The sequence below is a fragment of the Artemia sp. Qi Xiang Cuo genome, chromosome 2, assembly GCF_049724085.1.
Source record: "Artemia sp. Qi Xiang Cuo chromosome 2, ASM4972408v1, whole genome shotgun sequence".
NCBI lineage: Eukaryota > Metazoa > Arthropoda > Branchiopoda > Anostraca > Artemiidae > Artemia > Artemia sp. Qi Xiang Cuo.
The window spans coordinates 72,996,996-73,010,023 of record NC_142795.1 but is presented as its reverse complement, the minus strand read 5'-3'; the positions used below and the strand labels follow the sequence as shown (position 1 = coordinate 73,010,023).

The following is a 13,028-nucleotide window of genomic DNA, read 5'->3' as shown; positions in this document are numbered from 1 at the left end:
GGGGGGGGGAAAGGTACTTAGGTTAAGTTAGGTCACGTATTTAATATGTGCTATGCTTTACCCCCACCCAACCCCCCTAATGTGCAAATATTTCGCCTAAATTTGTTTATAAACTATTATATATTCATCCTATTTTATTTTATTTCATTAGCATTAACCAAACTTGACTTTTTTGTGTATAGCGGTGGTTTAGATATAATGCACCAGTACCAGAAACAGTATGAACCACGTTAATTATATGAAAGCCATTTTCTCATAAAAAAATCTTTTGTCGTCCTGTTACTACTTGAAAAATGGGGAAGGGGGTGACCGAGCTCTCCCTAAAACTTTGGTAGAAGTGAGTCAGGGGGGCCCTCCCCTGTAGAACCAGAAATATTGTAAAAATTTTGGTTTTGACTCTAGATGTTATTTTACGACTGTTTCCATAGTTAGGCCCAATTTGAATTACCTTTTTTGTTATTATCTATTTACTTATTCTGAAATACCTATTAGACTTCTATTAACAACGGGAAGGAGTCCTCACCCTTTAAAATAGAATTCTGCCCCCCCCATCTAAATTGTATCTCTATTCTATTATGCTTTCTGGTGTTTTTATTGACTGAAATTGTATCGAATACAACGCAAGAGAAAGGGCGCTGAAAAAGAAAAAAAGGATGAAGAAAAAAAAGAAGGAAAAAGAAAAAGAAAAAAAGGAAAAAGAAAAAAAAGAAAAAAATGGGCCTATGAATTGTTGGGCAATTCATAGGCCCACTAAACTATGCCTGGGGAGGTGTTTCCCTGTCTATACCTGTGGACAAAATTATATTCCCCTTGGTTTGATTCTACTTTTCTGTAAAAAGATTTGATTCTGCGGCTTTTAAAACACAGTTCCAGCTTTTTGAGTTGATCTTAAGCCACATTAGAATTTCTTTTATAATTTAAGACCCGTTTTTCCAAATTCTCCGAAACCTACTAAGTCAGGATTTAGCGAAGGCACAATGCTTTTAACACTTTCCCTGGGCCTCATTTCTGCTGTGGATAAATTTTTGAATGTTTCACTTTTATAGCACAACATTCGTCCAAGCCCATCAATAATCAGTGCTCATTGGAGGGGGAAGGGATGAGGGTATCTGCTTCAAAAGACCTTCCTGGGTGATAATTTAGTCTCTGGATCAATTCTCGAAAGTTGTATTGTCCTAAATCAACTACTTTCCGAGATAACAACAAGCTAATCATTTACAAATTTAACTTTTAAATGCTGATTTTAATCATTTAAATGTAAGCTTGAAGATTATTAACTTATCAATTTATATAGTTACGAATTTCCTACCCATAGTTAGGCTATGGCCTGCATATAATTACAGTCAATCCTGGAGGGGGGGGAGGGGTGCAGGGTTAGAATCCCCCCCCAAATTATTAACCCGCTCGTAAAATCGTAACAAAATGTAAATAAACAATTTTTGACGCGTTTTAATTTTGTCTACCCCCCTCCCGAAAAAATAATCCCCTTCCCTGAGCAAAATCTTGCATACGCTTGGTAACAGTTATGAAATTATTGCTAAACAGATTGCAGATTTATTCTTAGACACGCCAAATGTAGCTTCAAATAGACAATATAGTTATTTTTTATTCTTTTTGATTATTGTTGACTGATTCATTTGTATACTATTTGACTTGCCCCTTCGTTCAACAGTTCTAACCTCCGTTTCAGCCCAATGAAGATGAAAAAACAATGCAAGGGAGTTTCACGACTTTTTTGTTTGAAGGTTTTAACTAGTTTTGTATGTGAAAGAATTTACCAACTATCCTGTATTCAAGCATGTTGCATAAGACCTCAGTCATTTCTACACACAAAAGAGACTAGGGGAGGGGGTATCGCCTACTAAGCATTATCTGAGGCGCTTGTTCTAGGAAGCACGTTAAAATATACATAAACGTACGCCTTGGGTTTGGACGGATAAATCCACATTTTTTGAAGTACAAAACCGAAGATCGTGCCCAAAGACTTGGTGGAGTTGCCACCATGAAATATGGAGAATGCAAGGCCGTATCCAGGGCGGGGTTACCCGGTTTGGACCCCCCCCCCTCCCCGAAATTTTTGACCGAGTCAAAAATAAGTCGAAAATTAGTAAAACCTAGGAAAAAATCAGTAAAATTAGTCGAAAACTGAGTCAAAAATTAGTACCCCCCCCCGAAGAAAAATCCTGGATCCGCCCTTGGGAGAATGGGTACTTTCCCATTATACCCGTCAAAAACAGGTTTTTCGTGACTGGTTTCCTTGTAAATGCCCATATAATGGGAAAGTACCGGAGAATGCATAAGAATGTAATTTTTTAAACTGGGATTTTTTTTCAAAATTTTGCCCCTTTTGAACATTTCTGCTCCTTTGATCCTGTCTTTTTTCAAAAAGTCCCTTATGCTCTCTGACATTTTATTTTTGCGTACAAATGGAATCGGCTCTTATGGCTGTATGTCCTTGCTGTAATATGTTTTGGTATTATTGGGTGGAGTAAAATAATCACTGTTTCTTGCGGTTTTGCCATGATCCAATGAAATTTGTGAGTTTTTAACTGTAACAAGCGCAAATAGAGTAGCCTACAGCCAGGAAGTACAAAAATTATGCTGAAAAATTCCATTCTTTTTGTAGTATACAATTAATCATGACTGATCAAGGGTTGATCCACAGAATATGTGGGTTTTTAGTAACATTTCAAAATGTGCATTTTCAAGCCCAGGAAATAAGCTAACAAGCGAAGAAATAGCGAAGCGAAGCGAATAAACAAGCGAAGAAAAGAATGAAATTTTTTAAACATGAAAGGGGACGTCGTCAGAGGCGTAATTTACTATGGGACAGGGGGGACTACCTCCCCAGCTGAAATTTAGCGTCTTCAAAAATCTTGTCAAAACTAAGATAGGCCTACATAATTCAAGCATCCATAGGAAAAGATTAGTTTTATTTAGTATACCTATGCCTTTATTGTAGTATATGACTTATTTTTCTTTTTTCACTGGACTTGGGAATATTAGCTCCAACCTTGCCCCCCCCCCCAGAATTTTGACAGAATTGCGCCCCTGATTGGTGACCCTCCTCCAAATATACTCACTGACCTCCAGGTAAAGTGGTATGTCAATAACAACGGTGCCAATTCACAAAAATGTAGAGGGGGAAAATTTTTCGATTTTCTTGAAACGAAAATGTAAAAAAAGTGATAGGGGAGTTTTTGTATTATAGGAGCATTTGTTTTTATTATTCAAAAGAAAATCCTCCTCCTTCCCCCCTCCAAAAAATTAAATATCTAGGAGGACAATTGCCCCGTCTTCTTCTTTAATTAGCTCCTCTGATTACTAATAGGCTTGCTCAAACAAGTTCGCGCAAGAAGCCCTGTTATCTTTGTGCTGTGACTTGCCACTGTAGTAAATAAAATCAATAAACAAATAAAGAATTCCAGCAAAGCCCCTCCCGTCTGAAGCTGTTATACAGAAAATGTCGATTTGAAAAGTTATTCCAATTATTTACTTTTTTATTTATCTATTTGTCCCTGATCTTCAATCTATTCGGAATAATAGTCGTTTTCGTCACCTCATCTGAAATTTCAATGATTTTGTCCTACTTTCAATTAAGAGAAGTAAAGACTACTTCAAATTCCTAAGGTCTGAAATATCGAATCTCCTTTATAGTGGTAGCTTACAAATTCAACGAACAATTTATTGCAAGGGTATAAAAACGAAGGTAGGTTAGCCATTGTCGGTTTCCTCATGTTGTTGTAATAAGTGTGAAATTTAGTAAACTACCATTAAATTGTTCCTCGCAGTCCTAGTTGTTCTTTAAAACAAAAACAATATAAAACCGACATAATAACAGGAGGCAATTACTTGGGCAAAGATCTTATCAACTGTCGTTTCGGAATATCAGAGGATCTATATCACGTATACAATACAGCCTAATGCGTTTTTCCGCTGATCAAAGCAGGAAATCTAGATTGTTGATTTGTAGGCCTCTGATGAGGCAAAGATGAAACTAATGATCGTTGAACTTATGAACTTTGGTTCATAAGACGATCCAATCGATCGAATCAAATATATCCAGGTCGACATTGGGGGGAGATGTCAAAATTGATAGATATTTAGTGGGCTTGATAGTAATTTTTTATGTTAGTTCAATGTATAGCACGATTCGCAGTATGCTCAGGGATTAGCGACTCCATCATTCAAAGAATTTGAGTCCTAATCCAAGAGTGAGTACAGTTAGCGCCCTGATTCGGTTCTGACCTATCTTGTGTCCGGGGCAAAATCTTGATTAGCACTCCTCCTCCCTTGTCTCCCACAAAATTTACAGGCCAAATCTTAACTAGTTTTGTATTTATTTTATTAACTAATGAATAATTTATTAACTATTTTCCTTTGTTATTTGCTCCCTCTACTTTAGCTTAATAAAACTAAAATTTCAAAAATAATTAAATGATTATAACAGTTAGATTATTTTTGGAAATTTGGTGCCCCTAAAATTTCTGCCCCGGGGCAAGTGCCCTCTATACCTCCCTTAAAACCGCCTCTGTTAGTACCTAATGCTGCTTGGAAAAGTTTCAACTCTGAACATTGAAACACAGATAAAGCCCACAAATTTAGTTTGTACTTGAATGAAAGTGGAATATTAAAAGCTGAATGGAAAAGAAAATGTGTCCGTTCCATCCCCTAGCTTCCGTATAAAAAAAAATATTCTCAATCCAATAGTCAAGAATTAAACATTTTTTTTCAACAACGAGTTTTGAGTTAAACTTCCTTTTACGGTTAACTGTTCAACTGCATCGATTAATGGAGTTAGCGACGTGTCTAATTTCCCTGTCATTTTGAAACAGAACATGGAAGAGCAACTATAACATAAGATATACTGTAGTTTCATATTCGAATGAAGCGATGGATGTTGAAAACCGAAAGAAAGGTGTAATTTTTACCAAGGCCGTATCCAGGAGGGTTAGGGGGTTTGAACCCCCCCCCCCCCCCCGAAACGTTTGTCCGACTCGTAAAAACGGAACAAAAATGAACATAAATACATTTTTGATGCGTTTCTTAAGTTTTGGACCCCCCCCTCCCACCCGTAAAAAATCCTTCTGTAAAACATCCTCCGAAAAAAATAGGATACGGCCCTGTAACCACCCCTTAGCCAAATACAAAAATACCTTCTCCGCGCGGAACCATAATTTCAAACAGCAAATGCCAGAATTGGTTCGTTACAGTGATTGCTTTTAGACAGCCCAGTCGACCGCATCACTCGACCGATAGTAGTAAGACGGAGCAGCATATTGAAAAGGGATGTCCCCGCTGTCCTAGGTCACTGGAGCTCATGAGAATAGCTGTACTACCCAAACTTGGTCTAGGAAAATCTGTTTTAACTTTCTTATTCCACAGCTCCACGCAGGGAACAATGACTTATCAAAAATCGATCCTTCCAAGCTTGAGGGGGCTTTTATCAAAAGTGAGTAGTGGTGCGTACATTAACATGGGGATAATCTTTAAACTTGTTTATGGATGGATGTATCTTCATTCGCTCTTCATTCAAATACTGAACTAAATGCTTATGCTATATTTGCCTTCCCTTAATGCTGTTTTTTTTGTGTAACCCCTCTCCCCCCCAAAAAAAAGGAATTGAGTAAAACCCCCTCCGAAAAAAAAATCCTCGGTACGGCCTTGCCTTCCCTTGTTCATATTCAAAATGATAGAAAGTATTGCATTCTGGTAAAAAGAAAAAATAAGCAGAATAGACGCCTTGTGACTTGGGTGGTATGTTTAGTTGATCCTGTAGGACGGATAGCTGTAGAAGATGAATTAACTAAAACCGTTTAAAACTTTGGTTGCAAAGATTTTTGTCAATGAGACTTCTTTGTATTCTAGTTTTCGACAGCCAAATTGAGGAGACCCTCTTGTGTTGGAGCTAAGTAATTGAACGACCAAAATTTTTTGACGATAAATTTAGAGAAAGTGCCTGCGATAGGCTTCAGGTTTATGTTTCTTGTGAAATATGAGCTGTAACTTGCAATGACAGAACAAGATACTTCTATCATTAGATACTTCTATCATATATATATATATATATTGATATTACTTGGTTTCTAGAGACAGATAACATTTCATTAAAAGAAGCAAATACATATCCGTTTATAAATATCAGAAATGTACATTGGTTTGAATAGAGCTGAATCGCAGTTATTGAATGAAACCAAAATTGTCCTTTTCAGCGTTGCCAACGCTTTGAAATAAACTGTACCAGTTTTCTGACTAAAATTGTATCGCAAGAGATGAATTTGTATCATCTGAATAGCAGGTTAAAAATTTGCCGCAACAAGTAGAGAATATTCGATAAAGTAAAACTTGAACAAATATCCGAGCAAGAAAGGAGCAAGTAAAACTAAAATGTACCTACAAATTTGATTGTACCAAAAAATTTATGAATGTACCGCATTGTACCAAAAACGGTACAGTTGTACCGCGTGGGCAACGCTGGTCCTTTTACGTTGAAACAATAAAGCAAGATTACTCTAGTATATAAACTTACCAAAGACTCGCACAGGGAATATTAACCTTATGTGCGTCTTCAATCATGCCTCTATTGTATATGAGCCAAGAAAGTGTCTAACCCCTTGTCGTAATCAGTCCTGATCAATCAAAAACAAATGGTATCAGACATGATTAGATATCCAACTATGGTGATTGTTAAAAATTGAGAAGATTTTTGACCAAAAAGTAGATTTTTCAAGCTAAAGAGAGCCGGATATACGTCTGGAGTCGTAAAATAGCCTGTTGAACAATTATTGATGATTGTGAAATAAAAGGTCAAGTAAACACAAAAAAAATCTCAAATTTGTGCATCAAATTACAAAATGAAGTTTTCTTGAAAAGAGGGACGCAAGTAAAATTGATTTTGGAAGAAGATCCAATTTTAAGATAAATTCAAAATCCTGTCAAATTGTATGATGAAGTTTCATTTTGTGATATTATGAAGATCAAATTTGAATATCAAATTAATATTGCAACGTTCAAATCCATATTGTGAAGAACAAGTTTGAACAAGAGCTGGCGCGAATTCAGGCTTGAGACCATTCCCATCTTTCCAAAATTTGGAAGAAATACGAAGTTTTGCCGTTATTTAATGACTGAAAGATCGTTTAACCTGGCAATGCTGTTGATTCATGATGTTACGACCGCTAAATTGTTTTGGGGGGATTTTCGTGTAGACAGTTCATAGTACATGACACGGTTTCAAGGAAATTCCCTATTTGGGATATCAGTCATCGGACAAGATCAGTCCTACATAGATTTCTGTTGGTTTAAGATAACACAGGGCAAGTAATTAATTTTAAGAAGCTACAGCAGTAATGCACCTTTTCGTTAAGAGTCTGTAGGCCTATTTTACGGTTTTTGTTTGGATTTTTTGCATGTTTATACCTAATGGGGGTAAAAAGGTGTAAAAAGGGAGGCTTTGAATAAATTGGGATGGAGGAGGAGCGTGCGTAGCTGTGTTGGCCTCAGGCGGCTTGGTGCTGCAGTGAGTTGTTAGTAGTAGTAGTAGTTTCTTGCTAATACTAAAATGCTCCATTGCTGTTTAATCTATCAATTATACAAATATGGCTCATTGCTCTCGACATTTATATTGCAGCAGTTAAATACGGAGTATTTAACTGCTAATAATAAAGGGTTAGAAAATCGGAAAATAAACTGCAAACTCTGAGTAAAAAGCGGAACAAGAACTGCAAAATAAAAAAGATGCGCAGAGATTAATTGGATAGAGGGTAAGCAGACCCTTTATCTATGTACATGAGTGCTTAAAACGCACAGCAAATATTCCGAAAAGAATCTTACAATTTTGATTAATCAAATCAATATTTCAATTGTTAATGTTTGTATTATTTTTACTCAACTATATGAAGGTAAGTAATTATAGTTAGAATGTGGTTACCATTCCTAGTTAAATCCAAGTTTGTCAGCATTTTTTTGTGTGAGCAACTCAAAAAGGTGTAGCAGATACAGACTAAGAGTTGTATAGATATCGTATCCAAATATGGTAGAAAGATTGATACTTGACTCTGGCAATTAGTTGTAGCAATGACAAATAGCCCTGGTACATGTCTGGTATATACGTTGCGGGGAGAGGAGGCCTTTCCATTCTCTTCAAAATCTTAGAAGTTTTGTGTCTTCTTTACAGTTGTATCCCACCCGAATTGGTTTGATAATTGTGCCCCCCCCCCCCGCAAAGAAGTAGCATTCTTCCTAAATAAATTACTGGCTGCTTGTCTAGTATGTGTATAATCCAGTGTACATCATAAATTATGTTATGATGTTTTACCCCCCCCCCCCCTTAGAAGAAATTCCCCGTCCACATTCGTTAAATTTGAGTTGCCTGTGGCCGTGACCTTTACACAGGTGCAAAAGTGTTTATATATTGGAACCTTTTTTGGGGTCTTCATAGGGATACTGAATAGATCCCAATTTATGTTAACAAATGATTCGTGTTGCAATGTTGCTATGTTGTTAAGATGTGCAATGTTTCTAAAATTTGTTAATTCGAGGGCCATTTTGTTCGATTGAAGGAGAAAGCTGTAACTGTTTTTTGTCGAACAGTGACAATATTCGAAATCATTAGATTAAAAAGAAAGTTTGGATTTCCACGAAGTTTTAACCGAAAGTTTTCTAAAATTTTCAGAGATCATTCGCACTAAAGTTCTGTTTTGTTGTCAGCACAGGCTCTTGCCGCGAACATCATACTCTTTTTTGACGACGAGAAGGGCAAAAACGGCACAGTATTTAAATTTCTAGTCCGAACTACTTCTTTTTTATCATGGAGAATTCGTGCCCTTGGCTGATTTCATATATCTTGGATCTAATTAGAAGCACAAGATAAGTCCAAATCAAACTACAGGTTACACTGACAGAAAAAAAATGGAGGGTAGAGCCTGTGTTGGCCATTCTACAATATCGTTAATTCTCTAACGTTTAAAAGTGGCTTGCGGTTTCGTATCTTATACAATTACGAAACCGTAATCGAGAATCTGCAGATGAAAGTCTGTGTTCAATTGAGAAACCAATGCCCAATCTAAAAAAAAGTCTGAGTGCCACATCTGTCCCGCACGATTGAAATACGTTAAGAATACGTCATCCACAATGCCTCGCAGGTCTTTGTTGTGGAGCGCTGCAACAAGAAACAAGACGAAATGGAATCAGCCCCCCCTCTTTTATTTTGCGCTTTTTTTAGGGTTTGCACGGAATTAAAATCTTTAAGGGACTTCTAAAAATAAGGCCGCCATGTTTTGTGTTGAGTAATAATGGTTAAAAAATGTGTGCAAGCTCATTCAATTTAGAAATAGCATCACGGCTAGCATCATACATGATGCCCGTGCAGCTTTGATTTATTGAAATTGAATGCAAGAACGTCTTAATCGCAACTATGTCGCTAATCAATAGCAAAAAAAGGTAAGCTACAAAAAAAAAAGATTCAGCCTAGGTCGGCCAAGTACGCAGAGGGAAGAGGGTTCGGGCCCATCGCCTCTCTCCCTTAGGAAAATTTCGATAGAATCTAAGTTTTTCCTGTAGTTTCTAGTACTTTTGATATACTTTGACTATTTTTGGAACTTTTTGTAGTTGTGCCCATTCTTCGAAAATACCAAATCATTTTGTGTCTTATCATGGTACCTATTTATGAAGACTACAAAGAAACACTACTTTTGTTTTCACTTGCATAGGCGTCCTCTCTAGAAGTGAAAATAATTGTATTTTTCATGAAGATTTATATATAGGCACAAAATTTACTTTTCAAAGAGGACTTGGTCGAATCATTTGGTCTTTGGTCCTACTCCAATATACCAATATGGAATGTATATAACTTTTCTGTATAGTCCTTTCGATAGCCCTGTACAGCCCTTTCGAAGGTCTTTTCAATAGTCCTGTACAGCCCTTTCGATAGTCCTGTACAACACCCTTTCGATGGTCTTTTCGATAGTCCTGTACAGCCCTTTCGATGGTCTTTTCGATAGTCCTGTACAGCCCTTTCGATGGTCTTTTCGATAGTCCTGTACAGCCCTTTCGATGGTCTTTTCGATAGTCCTGTACAGCCCTTTCGATCGTCTTTTCGATAGTCCTGTACAGCCCTTTTGATGGTCTTTTCGATAGTCCTGTATAGCCCTTTCGATGGTCTTTTCGATAGTCCTGTATAGCTCTGCCAGTTCAAGCACACTTTTGTTTGGCTCTCACCTTCAAATTTCCCCTTTAAAGCGGCACTCATGGAGAATGATTCACACTCATTGTTTATTTGAAACTGAACAAAAGTGTATTTAATTTGTTAACTCAAGTTTCGTTCAAATTTTTCTATACAGAGATTAACTATTTTTGGGGGGCTCTGCCCCTCCAATCCCATTTCGATGAGCATCTCTAATTCACGAGATACCTCCTGAAGTTATTGTCTACGGCTATATGCAAGCAATGGCGTATAATCTGCACATCCCCACAAACGCAAGAGATAGCGAGACTTATCTTCATAGTCTATCTTAGAAAATTCGAAAGAAATCTTTTGGGATGAAATATGTTATAACCGCAGTGTTAATTTATAATAGACTAAATGGAGCCTGTGTTTTCGCGAGCTCCTTGCGCTATTTCTTCAATGTCGCCAGCAAGTTCGACAGCAACCAATTGAAGAGCGTCAAAGGTCTGCTTAGGTCTGATGATTATTGCTGTTGCCACCAAGGCCGTACACAGAGGGGGGTTCCCGAAATGTTTCTTTGAAGACTCGTAAAAACGTAACAAAAATGGGTATAAACAGATTTTGTATGCGTTTTTTTAGTTTTTTCTTGTGGATACCCCCCCCCCCTGAAAAAAAATATTTGAGTAAAAACCCCTCCGAAAAAAAAATCCTGGGTACGGCCATGGTTGCCACCATTCTTGTTCGATACGTGGTGACATGCTCGCATGGCACGTGTTGATAATAAATATGGTTGTAACATACAAAAGTTGGAATAATTATGACTGGATTTTTACTTTTTTTGGAAAATGAAGCCCATGATCCAACCCTGGTAAAGCTTTCAAGGGGAGCTTCCCTTAAAACCTTAAACTGTAATGTATATGCTTGTAACTGAAATGACTTCCAGAAATTTTGTCGAAGTTTTTTTTGATTTGGTTTATTGACATAAGAACTAAAGTTTGAATGGAGGAAATATTTTCCCTCCATTTCAGTCCTCACAGCTCATTTACCCTTAACAATCGGTCATTTATAATGCCACGTAAAAACTTCTACGAATTTTAATCCTATCCTGGCTGGAAACGAATGCAATTACACGGTAGAGTTGCATGAGAAAGTAGTTCTGTTGAAGTAGACATATTTTTTTTGCCGCTAATGTGCCAACGTTCAGAGGCTGTCACTTTGCAGAAATTTCTTTTTTCTTATTTTTTTTTCTAGGAAGTCGGGAGGGAACCTGAAGGATAATATAAGTACAATCCGCCCGCTCTGAAAAAAATATTTCTCAAAACTTTTCAACTTTACTGCTACATAAGAACAGTTTACTGGGTATACATCAAGGTACGGTAATACTGAATATATACTATAAAAATTAAGTTGGATTGACTTCTTTTTCTTTTTTTTTGCTTAAATTTTAATCAGTTATTAGCGCTAGACTAGGTTTTTTTTTTTACCCAACCTGAATTGTCATAGTTGTTATAATTTTCCCCATAGCTTTGTGTTTGATTTGATCTTGGTCAAACCTTGCACTAAATTAAAAAAAGTTGACTGGCAACGCTGACTAAATCCAAGGAGAAAAAAAGTTATTTCGAACATTAACCGGTGAATTTGACATTCACGATAACATATACATACACACAACATACACCTTGTTCTCCAGCGAGTGGTAAAACAGCAAGAACGGGCCAATTCTCAACACGTTGTAGCATGGGAGTCTTTTTTGAGAAGTTTTCAGCATTCCCGCGTAATAGGAGCGCTAAACAGAGCCGAAACCCCGGCAATCCATTTTTCACGACTATTCTATAATACCATAATAGAAAGTTTGCGCCTTTAGGTACAAACTTTGGAAGGGGGCTATAGGTAGTCAAAAGCCCAGACCACCCTTGAAGTTATCCTTGGGTAACGGATGGGCTGTTTGTTTTAGGCTGTATTGAAGGGGATATTGTTTGGATATTTTTCCAAATAAAACCCACACAGTAATGAGATGAAAAAAAATGTAAGAACTACCAAGAAATCCGAAAATTTCTTGGTAATTTTCTAATAACCCTCCAAATTTTCTTGAATTGACGCCACTGCGTCCTCTTCAATTTTTTCAGTGCAGGTGCTTAATTCTTGTAAATTTAAAAATTTCTTGGTAATTTTCTAATAACCCTCTAAATTTTCTTGAATTGACGCCACTGCGTCCTCTTCAATTTTTTCAGTGCAGGTTCTTAATTCTTGTGTATTTATCTGTTTCCTGCTACCACGCTTCTACTTTAAAACGAATTAGTGATTTTTATGAGTTTTAGTTCAATAGTCTTCTTTTAGGAAAGTTTCTATCCCCTACTGAGACAAGGGGTTAAGAGAAATTTCTTTGAAACACCTGCAGACTTAACTGTTTCTCACGAGTTGTCAATTTATGAATGACATTACATCAATAGGATTAATTCAATGTTTTGTGATTACATTTTCTTCTCCCACTTCTTGTCACTCAATTTCTAAAAAACGGGTTGTAGAATAAAACGATAACTGTTAGCAATACTTGAAAAGAAAATTCTGTTATTGTTTATTTGAAGTAGGATTCCTGGGTTCCCCTTTGGGATTTGCTTGGGTTCTTTTCCGAATAAGCCCCACAAAATATTAAGGTGGAAAATTTAGTACGAACTTGTAGGAAACTACAAGCACGCGATAGAAAGGAATTTTGGAATGGTGTTTTTATTTCTAAACATAATTTCATGATTTTTGAATAAAAATCCATAAATTTTATACTGTAACTGTCCGTACTGTAAATTTTATACTGTAACTGTCACTTATTAAAGAAATTTATATTCATTTTGTTCTAATAAAAAATTGA

The 13,028-nt window shown here is 36.7% G+C and overlaps 1 protein-coding gene across 5 annotated transcripts in view; it reads left to right on the top strand.

The window, feature by feature from the left end:
* LOC148955587 (uncharacterized) overlaps positions 1 to 13,028 on the top strand; it is a 152,335-nt gene that overhangs the window by 52,386 nt on the left and 86,921 nt on the right. The window contains exon 3 of one of the 5 annotated variants that reach the window (XM_089108260.1): positions 11,417 to 11,536. The exons of the other annotated variants lie outside the window; for them this stretch is intronic. The gene's annotated coding sequence lies outside the window, so the exon portion shown is untranslated. The remainder of the gene's footprint in view (positions 1 to 11,416; positions 11,537 to 13,028) is intronic. 5 annotated transcript variants of the gene reach the window in all.